Source organism: Hoplias malabaricus, chromosome 11, assembly GCF_029633855.1.
Source record: "Hoplias malabaricus isolate fHopMal1 chromosome 11, fHopMal1.hap1, whole genome shotgun sequence".
NCBI lineage: Eukaryota > Metazoa > Chordata > Actinopteri > Characiformes > Erythrinidae > Hoplias > Hoplias malabaricus.
This window is the reverse complement of record NC_089810.1, coordinates 42,149,675-42,160,592: the sequence shown is the minus strand read 5'-3', so window position 1 is coordinate 42,160,592 and position 10,918 is coordinate 42,149,675. Positions and strand designations below refer to the sequence as shown.

The 10,918-nt window shown below is 44.0% G+C and overlaps 1 long non-coding RNA gene across 1 annotated transcript; it reads left to right on the top strand.

Moving 5' to 3' along the window:
* Nucleotides 1–3,054: 3,054 nt before the first annotated feature.
* Nucleotides 3,055–3,828, top strand: LOC136709238 (uncharacterized). Its single transcript, XR_010804473.1, has 3 exons — nt 3,055–3,101; nt 3,293–3,489; nt 3,622–3,828. It is a non-coding gene; the product is annotated as an uncharacterized lncRNA (long non-coding RNA).
* The last annotated feature ends 7,090 nt before the right edge of the window (nt 3,829–10,918 follow it).

Below are 10,918 nucleotides of genomic sequence, written 5' to 3'. Positions count from 1 at the left end.
AGTGTTATCTGAGGTGATCGTCCAGTGCCTAGTGTCAGAGGCTAATAAACACTTCATTGTGTTGAAAATGAAGTGTGCTGTAGATTGAACAAAACCTTCACAACATCTTCACTCTCTCACAACACTGATATATAAAAAATAATAATAAATAAACTCAGCTCAGTACATGTTTCAGAACGAAGTTCCACAGACACTCTGCCAATAAAATGACTCTTAAAATTAATGTTAGGTTTAGGGTTGGTGGTAGAAGTTGGTGGCATTTCCCGATTAACCCTTTAAACATGGTCTGGGCTCTGGGACGGTCAGTTCATTGTTCTTTCTTGTCTATTTCCATTTTTTTTCCAGTTCCCATTAACTGACTCTCTCTCTCTCTCTCTCTCTCTCTCTCTCTCTCTCTCTCTCTCTCGTTTGTTTCATCAGACCAGCTGTTTCCTGCTGTGGTAGTGGCAGGGGGTCCTGGGCCTTTCTTGCTGTCCCCCCCCACCCCCACCCCACCCCATTCAACGTGCTACTGGTCACCTCGCAGCTTTCCTGTTTGTGTTGACTCATTTCCTGCTCTCTTCACGCAGGGGATTCTCTCCATTTTGGCAAAAGCCTGAATACGACTGGAAAACAGAGGGATGCAGCCCCCCACCCATCTCTCTCTCTCTCTCTCTCTCCCCTGTTCTATTTTTTCTCACCCTCTTTCTTTCATAAAAATCCCGGGGAGGCATGAGCATCGTCTGGGGCGTGTAGACATGTGCACAACAGTTCCCCGCTTTGGAAAAAAAAAACAAAAAAAACATCGCTGACTTTTTTCCCTAAGAGTTTTCTTTTTTTATGTCTATTTCCTTTTCCCCCTTTCTCAGGTCCATGGATAAAGCACACATGCTCTTTCAATCAAGGCCTAAGAAAATCCTGAGTCAACTGCAGACAACGTATGATTAATCTGGGGAATATTTCCACACGTTGTGTAATAATGTCTTTAGGGCTTGGCCTGCGTAGCTGGAATGACTCAAATCTTTGTAAACTGACCTAGTCCTTCACGTCTTTGACCTGATACATGCCCAGTGTCCCAAAATAACAAAAACAATACAAAACAAAACTATTCTGTAAAAGCTTGGTCCTGATCAGGGACACGGGGGTCTGGAACAGAGCCAGAATTATGGGGTGCTAGGCTTTTTTAGTAATGCATATCAGATACAGTAAGAGCTCTGTGAAGGACTGGCGCCCCCTACAGGGTGTGTCTCTGCTTTGCGCCCAGTGAATCACGGTAGGCTCTGGACCCAATGCCGCCCTGAAATGAATAAGGGTTACAGACAGTGTATGAATCAGATACTAAAACAATAAGAAAAATAAGAGAATGTTTACATTTTTTATTATTATCATCAATTAAAAATAAATAAATAAATAAAACTGATATATTGCTACTATCCATTTTGGTCATATTTTTAGTTTACTACTAAAACTACTTATCACTTAAACACAACAGCTCTTCCTCACACGGTGTGGAAACTTCATGATGAATCGACCAATAGAAATGCTCCATTTACTTTTTAATTGCATTCATTGTTAAAAAAGGTGAACTTCATCAACAGTGCCACAGAGTCTTTCACTTCAGTCGGTGCAGTTCTGGAAAAGTGTAGAGTGTCAACTCCTCCTTCTTCCTGAAGGATCTGGCCTTTCCTGGATCTTTTCGGAAGCAGAAGAAGATCTTTTGGGAACTCTTCTCACTTCCAGTGTCATGGGCAGCAAACACATTTGGGTCTTGTCTGTGCCACCTTTTCCTTTTACGGCTCGGTTACAGCGAAGGAGCACTTACAGACGGTGAATGAATGAATTTTACTGTTTTGGAGCTGTGCTTTGGACTTTTGGCTCAAACATGGAGTCATCTGGGAATCTTGGGAAAGGTGACGTCAATTTCTTGATGCTTCACTTGTTTAGAAAATATTTTGAGTTCAAGGATGACATATCAGCAAAGTTCATCATGCCTTCGCCAGAGACCCCCCACCCACCCCCTGCCCAAACACCCCCCAACCGCACACACACACATAAGAACAAATTCCAACATTTAAACAATTTCTCCAAATACAGATTGCTAGAATAACTGTCTAAAAATTGTTGGCTGGGACATCAAAAGGGCCCAAATGAGCTGTCACATAAACATATGCCCCCCTCCCCTCCCCCAGAACATGCTGCGTTTGGTGGTGGTGGTGGGGGGGGGTGGGGATGGAGGGCCAGGGGAGTGAGGAAAAATAGACGGACTGTTTGTGACAATTAGGCTGATGCCAGATACGGACGGCTTTATCTACGCTCCCCATCGAGACCCCTGCTTATCTCTAATTGCAGTTTGGGAAGAAAAATGGAGTTCTGGAGCAATTAGAGCTCAGGGCGGGGCTGTGGAGAGCACACCCAGCCCTAAACAACGGCGCCATGTTTGGCTTGGTTGGCACGCCGAGGCGGAGAGATGGAGAGAGAGATGGAAGTACTGTCCATTGACCTCTGATTGAAGCAATGCCAGATTCACCATCTGTGTCAGAGTTTGCTTCTAGTTCCAAAATAACTAATGTATCCCACCAGCAGATGAATCCTGACCCCCCACTGACCTCAGCTGAGCCCGTGATGACGGTCTGTTCCAGCGAAGCACAATCCATTTGTTCATAAGACCCACAATAACACAGAATCAATACATGTAGGAACATGACTGGGGGGATTTGATGGCATCCATTTATAAGAACATTAGTGAGATGAGATAAGGTGCAGGTGATGGGTGATTATTTCTACATGATGGGGCTTCATCATTCCAGGGAACACAGCTCCTCCCCGTTCAGACATGTCTCGGTACAAACTGAGCTTTTAAACATTTAATGATGAGGGAGTTGAGTAGCTTTCTAAAAAATATAATTACATTTAATAAAATCACAAAATTCACAATTTTATTAAAAAAAAAATTGGCAAATTGTCTCTCTCTCTCTCTCCACAGCTGTACCTGCTAATTATGCCAGGACCATCTGACCAATCAGAGCCTTGGAGAGGCAATTGGAGGTGGGGCCAATAGGGCTTAAAAGCAGCAGACAAGATGGCTGCTAAAGAGAAATCTGATGCTATATGTTTCTTTTAGTGTGTGTACACTGTCTTTAGGCTATGTTGAGCCTGATTCACATTGGTTATAGTCTGTATTTAGGCTATGTTGTACCTACATTGTTGTAGAATATTTTAAACCTGGTTTAATTCATTTTCAGACTGTTAGCTCAGTTTTAGTTTAGTTTTAGACCACTTTAACTGGTTTAAACTTGTCTCTGTGTCTGTGTAGGTTTCCTCCGGGTGACTGTCTGTGAGGAGTGTGGTGTGTTCTCCCTGTGTCTGTGTGGGTTTCCTCCGGGTGCTCCGGTTTCCACCCACGCTCCAAAAACACATGGTATCTGGACTGGAGACTCAAAAGTGTCCATAGGTGTGAGTGTGTGTCGCCCTGTGAAGGGTGTGTTCTTGCCTTGCACCCAGTGATTCCAGGTACACTCCAGACCCACCTCCGCAATGAATGAATAATGTTTAAAGCAGTTCTGGAGTGGGTCAAGACATGTGAGTACCATGTAGTTCTCATACTTTTCATTCATTTCACCAAACCCTATCATGCATCACCAGAATACTAACAGACCCCAGTGCTGTGAGAGTGGCTACGGTGCCTGGCCCAAGCAGCTCAGGAACGTGTGGTCAGTTGAAGTGATTCACTCTGATGCCTCTGTGACGCTGCAGTTATTGGGAGTTGAGCAACATCTGGAAGAGTTCGGGGAATATTTTAGATGGACGTGTTGGTCATAAATTAAAGCGAAGGATGTAATCCTACCTCCTAAACACATGACTTGTTATTAAACTTGACACTTTCTTAATGAGGGCTACTAGTTTTCTTTCCTGATAAATATTTACACTGGCGTCTACTTGCCAGTATGGGATTTGTGGAGAGCTGTGCTGTTAGAGGGCTTTTACTGCCCTCTGCTGTCCATTGCCCGTCGGTGTAGGAGACTGCAGGAAGTGTTGCCAGGCCTCATGATGGAAATATGTGGTATGAAAAAAAAGATATATTGGAATATACCTAATAACTTATTAATGATGCCAGCAGGTCCACCTTTCCGCTACATAGTTAGACTTTAGCCAATTGCTGGCAGCATTTCTCATCCTTTTTCAATCATGGCACTAATGTCACCTCATCCTTGAATTAAAAAGTACACTCAGCATCCGTCTGACAGCCAAAACACACACAAACACAGCAAGGCACCAGCAGCTGTAATCGCACATACTTTTTGGAAGCATTCTTTCTTTAAAATAAAACTGACATCAGATCATTTGAATGTTGTATTTGCTCGAGCAAAATAAAGTGTTTTTGATTGTGTCCTCCACAAACCCACTGTCCCTCTCCACCACCTCATGGAAAATACTGACTAAACTGGATAATGTTTCAATGCTGAGATAGAGTCGGACTATTTATAATTTTTTCTCTAAATATTCTGACTCTATTCTCAAAATGTTCTGACTTTATGACTTGGGGGCAACACGATCAAAAAGACCACAGCCCCCTCAGTCAGACACTGTTAGTTCATTGCGAATTGAAGCTGAGGGGAGTGAGCACTGATACGAGGAGTTGTGACAGGTTTGTTTTCAAGGGCTTAGAGTACCACACACACACACTTTTAACTTTGACACTGGTTGTAAATGCTGTGGAGCTGAAACTATTCTGACCCATCTGTCGCTATATTCCTGGTGACATCACTGCTCTGACGTTGTAGTGGTGTTTTCATGATAGTTTTGTGACTATCAATTTTATTTATATTTTAGCAACATCAGAATATATTTGACAGCACCCCTGACGAAGCCACACAGCACCCTGGGGTGCCCTATCCTCATCAGTGGACTACTCACATCCTATAAGCGTGTCATTGTCAGCACTGAAATACTTGGCCCAGCCCTAAGTAAACTACCGCTGCTCTGGCACAGCTCTCTGGAATGATCCATCCCCAAAAACACATCTGGACAACAGCAGCCCTATGGTCTGAAACTGACCTATGAGGAAGTGAAGTACATGGTGGATGAAAAATGATCTACAAATGTATTTAATAACGTGACCAGTCCCAGAACATAAGAAAGGAGGCTTGACTGAGAGTAAACAAAAGTTTGACTCCTTCACAGGTGAACTTGCCCCTTAATCCCTCCGCGGGGGACACGATGAGGCTGCGGCGCCCACACTCCCACTTGTCCTTCCAGAAATAGCAAGTGGAAGGAAGCTTACACATGGAGCCAAGTGGATAGAGAGAGAAACAGATGAAAAAAGCTGAGAGAAAGGAAAGAGGAGGGAGGAAACTGGCAGGACTCTGAGCTTTTAATTGGTTCCAAGTGTCCCAGATTTGACGCTGGAACACTCTCCTGGTTCTCCAGACTTCCAGCGCTGAGGAGTTGCTTTGGAAGCCTTCAGCACCAGAACGGAATGGACTCCATTTGCCCTCGTCCATCTTTATTGCTGAAATTAGCAGTTTCCTAAAGAAATAGTGGGAAGGCAGTAGTGTACAAGCTGAAACACAAGCTCTTGATGCTGACCCTGTTGATGAGGTGCTGGACGTTATCAGGATGTTTCATGTGTCTCATGCAGGTCTTTAATGATCAAACCCAGCCACTTATAGCTTTAATAAATCATCACCAAATGAACGGGATGCTTATGAGTAGACACACTCCAGCCTGTGGTCACCAGACCTGACACCTACACTCTCAGAAATAAGGTATAGTATGGACCAGTGGCGGATGCTGATCTTTCAAGGAGGGGAAGCTCAATGTCGGCCTACATCATAAAATGTGTCGGTTTATTTATATGTAAATTCTACCCTCCGTTCCTTTTCAAGAAAATGATCTGTGACCCTGTCGTACCAACAAGGCGTCTTTTCCAGCGACTTGACTAGTGTCCTCTCAATGGCCAGCAGAGCTAGGCTGCTTAAACGGCCTTGGCCCATGTGAAGTGTGTCCCCCGGTGAGTGCTTTCTGATGGTGGAGGGGCTCAGCAGCACCCACTGGACAGAAACTGTGATAGAAGTCAGAAAGAGTGATAGAAGTCAGTCTCCAAACACAAGCAGCTACAAAAAACCCACCAGAAATAGAAGCTCGATTTGTCACTAGTCGTTTTTAACAAAGAAAATGCCGCTAAGAGGATTAAAAGTATCCGGTTCAACTCAGAACAGAATGAAAATGTAATGCTCCCACAGATCTTTACAACAAAGGATCGCTGATTCGCTCATTTCGCTGTCAATCAAAAAGGGATTCAGCCTCAGACAGATCATCCAATCATCACGCAGAAGCTGAGCGTCTGGGCCAGCCGAGGCCAGCCCACTGCCCCATAGACCCCCAGAGACGTTGAGCGTCCGATGGGCGGGACAAAGCCCAGCATTTATCCAATGACACGTCTCGTTTCGCTGCATTTCGCTGCTTCGCTATTGAACTCTGTGATGCTCAGCGTTCTCACTGTTTAAAGCACTGTGAAGCTGCGGGAATGATTGAGAGGAAAGCCGCGTCTTTACCAGTGATAAGAAGCTGATTCTGAACAAAAGTTGAGCGCGTTGTAGTGCATATTTATTCAATGACGTGTACACACAACAGTATATATTTGATCACTTATTATTTTTACATTTTAGGGGAAGCTGAGCTTCACTTGCAGTCTTAGAGCAATCGCCTCTGGTCCGGATGCATTACTGTCACTAAAGGTACAAACTATGTAATCTACCTTTTAAATGTACAGCAGTGGTGTTAGAGTCCAGTTGTGTTACTTAAAGGTACGTTACATAAAGAAGAGGGGGATATTTTTGAGAATAAGTTACATTAATGTTCCCAAATTAAGCCGAAAGAGGCACCCAGCCAAGGACACTCCTGACGTAACATCACAGAGAATAAACAAACATGGGAAACACACAAATGCAACTATAATCACACACATGCAGCAGGTATAAGTAGAAATATAAACTGATAAGCAGGTGTTAAACATTCACAAAACAATTAAAAGGACTGAGCTGCTGTATTTGTGCTGGCTCTGTGCCGCAGCTGTGACTGGCTCAGGAGTGTTAGGCCTGTACTAAAAGCAACCGCAGTGACACTTATTTTTATTTTCCTGACTGTACACATGATATCAACGGCCCCACAAACTGGAGAACGCCACTGCCCAGGTCTGCCACATCAGCTGAGAGATGCCTGTGCTGGTTGACACTGGCATGTGATGAGAGAAAGAGAGAAATGTGTAACACCAGGGACTTAACCAGTGATCCCTGAAGATAGGGCGAACTCTAGACCACTGGGTCATTGTTATATTTCATTGTCGTACTTTAGTGCTTTCTGGCTTTGTCTGAAGTATTTTGTATTTTACGTTTGGCTTTATTTCTCTATAAATAGACATTAACTTCTAAAACCAGAGCTACAGCAGTTTTGCTGTCTCCCTCAGGACGCAGGGTGGATGATCTATCTGCTCTCCTCCCCCGCTGATCATTTTATTTTTAGTATTGACGGCCAGTGTTCTCGATATGCCGCTGCATTAGTGATCACGATGTCTCAGAACTTTGTCCTGTAATTTCCAGATGACTCGACCCACATTAGCCACATCTTCACAGTTGGAAGTCGAACAGAAGCTAAGTTTAGATGCTGTAAGGATGATGCTGCATCACTTTTCCCACTTGTTAGGCCACAGTTTCCGTGCACTTTTAAATGCCATGGGGACAGTTATGTATATAATATCAATACACTGTAATAACACAGTGATTTCTGCACATTTCTCCAGTTAAAATAAGTAAATGCGTTGCTTAATTGCACTGTGTCATTTATTCTGCTACATGCTACGAGTTTTAAATTGTAGCATATAACTACATCATAATTACATTGTGTCCAATTTGTAAAACTTTCATAATTATGTAGCCAAAAAATTCCATCAAATCTGCCTACACTTGAGTTCCTCTGTTTCAGTTTCTTTCTTTCATTCATTGTCTGTAAGCTTTATCCAGTTCAGGGCGGCAATGGGTCAGGAACCTACCCAGAATCACTGGGTGCAAGACAGGAACAAACCCTGGAGGGGGTGCCAGTCCTTCACAGGGCGACAGACATTCACTCACACACTCACACTTATGGACACTTGAGTCTCCAGTTTGTTTTGGAAACCAAAGCACCCGGAGGAAACCCACGCAGACACGGGGAGAACACACCACACTCCTCACAAACAATCATCTGGAGGAAACCCATGCAGACACAGAGAGAACACACCACACTCCTCACAGACAGTCACCCGGAGGAAACCCATGCAGACACAGGGAGAACACATCACACTCCTCACAGACAGTCACGCGGAGGAAACCCATGCAGACACGGGGAGAACACACCACACTCCTCACAAACAATCACCTGGAGGAAACCCATGCAGACACAGGGAGAACACATCACAGTCCTCACAGACAGTCACGCGGAGGAAACCCATGCAGACACGGGGAGAACACGCCACACTCCTCACAGACAGTCACCCGGAGGAAACCCATGCAGACACGGGGAGAAAACACCACACTCCTCACAAAAAATCACCTGGAGGAAACCCATGCAGACACAGGGAGAACACACCACACTCCTCACAGACAGTCACCGGGAGGAAACCCATGCAGACACAGGGAGAACACATCACACTCCTCACAGACAGTCACGCGGAGGAAACCCACACAGACACAGGGAGAACACACCACACTCCTCACAGACAGTCACCCGGAGGAAACCCACACAGACACGGGGAGAACACACCACACTCCTCACAGACAGTCACCCGGAGGAAACCCACACAGACACGGGGAGAACACACCACACTCCTCACAGACAGTCACCCGGAGGAAACCCACGCAGACACAGGGAGAACACACCACACTCCTCACAGACAGTCACCCGGAGGAAACCCACGCAGACACAGGGAGAACACACCACACTCCTCACAGACAGTCACCCGGAGGAAACCCATGCAGACACAGGGAGAACACACCACACTCCTCACAGACAGTCACCGGGAGCGGGACTTGAACCCACAAAACCAGACACTCCCCCTTGTGCCGCCCTGTTTCAAAATCAAACAATGATAAAAACATATGCTAAGTTTAAACAAAAATAGCTTGACAGTAGATTTTAATCCTAATACATATTTCATGTTCACAATCAGCTTATAAGAATCAACATTGTAGAAGATGGACTTGACAGAATTTCATTGGTTAATTTTAATGTAAATAAGGGTCAGTTTAAATAATAAATAATTGCTGAAATCTTGTACAATACACATTCTCATAAAGGATCCTGAAAACTGAAACCATGGGCATTTCTTTTTCAAAAAAATAAAAAATAAAAAATCAGTAAAAAGGCATTTGTTCCTGTTACTGAGATATACCCTTCCTAATCTCCAGACTTCACGACGTTAGATCCAACTCAACTCAAACTCCAGCCTCAATTCCGCCTCTGGGAAAATGTGTTACGTTCAGAGTCGTATTAGCTAGACTCTCAATGAAGAACGTTCAATTTTTGGAAAACGCCACTTCATCAATCATTAATTTAGACCAAAACCAAACGGAATATCGCCAACACATCCCCCTCATTTCCAGGACGTCCTGCTGATGCGTGTTCTAATATTAGCTCCTTGGAGATAAGACACTTTCCATGGTATCCGTCTTAGTAATTATTAATATTTTTTACAGCGGGGAGCGTATCAATTGCAGCAAAGAAAATCAACTTTCTCTTCTCCAAAGTAGCGAGATATTTCTGACTGTGTCATGGCTCGTTCACAGAGCTCTCTGTCAGTAGTTAAAAAAATTTAGTGAATCACAAAGGAGCACACACTTCTCCATCTGCAGACAGCCTGCGTTTGTCATCCAGCTTTTACAAAAGCCCAGGAGTGCAATGAGCTATGAATCGCTATCGTCTATATATCTGGAGCTGCCAGGATTCTCAAGCCTCTTTCCTGCTCAGAAACATTGGATTCTTATACCATTCTCATCCAACGTTCAAAGCACTACACCACCACAGCCCCGAGGAATCACAAAGGTGTAGATCTTACCTCTGTTAGACGGATTTGGCCAAGCTATGACTTGAATAGTTCTGACCGAAGGAATAACATTTGAAAGCCATAGACTGGTCAGTTTAAGGAAAAACCCTTACACATTTTCCACTGCACATTTTCAAATACTGTTCTCCAAAAATCATGAACCATATATTTTTAGAGGTATATCTCTTTGACTTTTGGGCAAGACGTTATCTAGTTCTTTACTGATGCTCAGGTTCTGACCATAGACCGCAGAACTTAAGGAAGACAGGATTTGTTACTTACTAAACAGGGCCCTATTTTCTGTGTGAAAACAATCGACCCAATCCCAACCAGAACCTATTTAAGGTCAGTTAACCGGCATTTTGCTGACCCTGACATCTCTAAAAAGTCAATACTCAAAGCATGCGAGCAAATCTTTGTTGGGAATACATACTCAAGTAACTGTTTTTCTTTCTTCTATTTTTTTCTTTTCGTCCACTATCCCCCCTGCAAGCTGTTTTGGCTTGATTCTTAAGCCCTTACAGAGCAAGAGCAAAAGAAGCAAACAATCCCTGCTGCTGCTGTACATCTGGACAGGGGCCAGGCCGTGATCCCTTGTATTTGCTCCACACAGAGAAGGTCCAGACCTGCTGGACACCCGAAGACCCATAGACCCTACTGTGGGGAGAGGCCCTGTAGTGGCAGTGACCTTCACTAAAGTCTTAAAAATATTCTTAAATATATTTTAAGCTCGCAAAGCCACAATCTGAGAAAACCTTTGCTAGGACCTTAAGATTATACAGAGGTTCTTTTGAAGGGTAACACATTTCATTAACCAGAAATATTCTTTGAAGAATGCGTCTATTGAAAGGTCCTTTGGAGGGA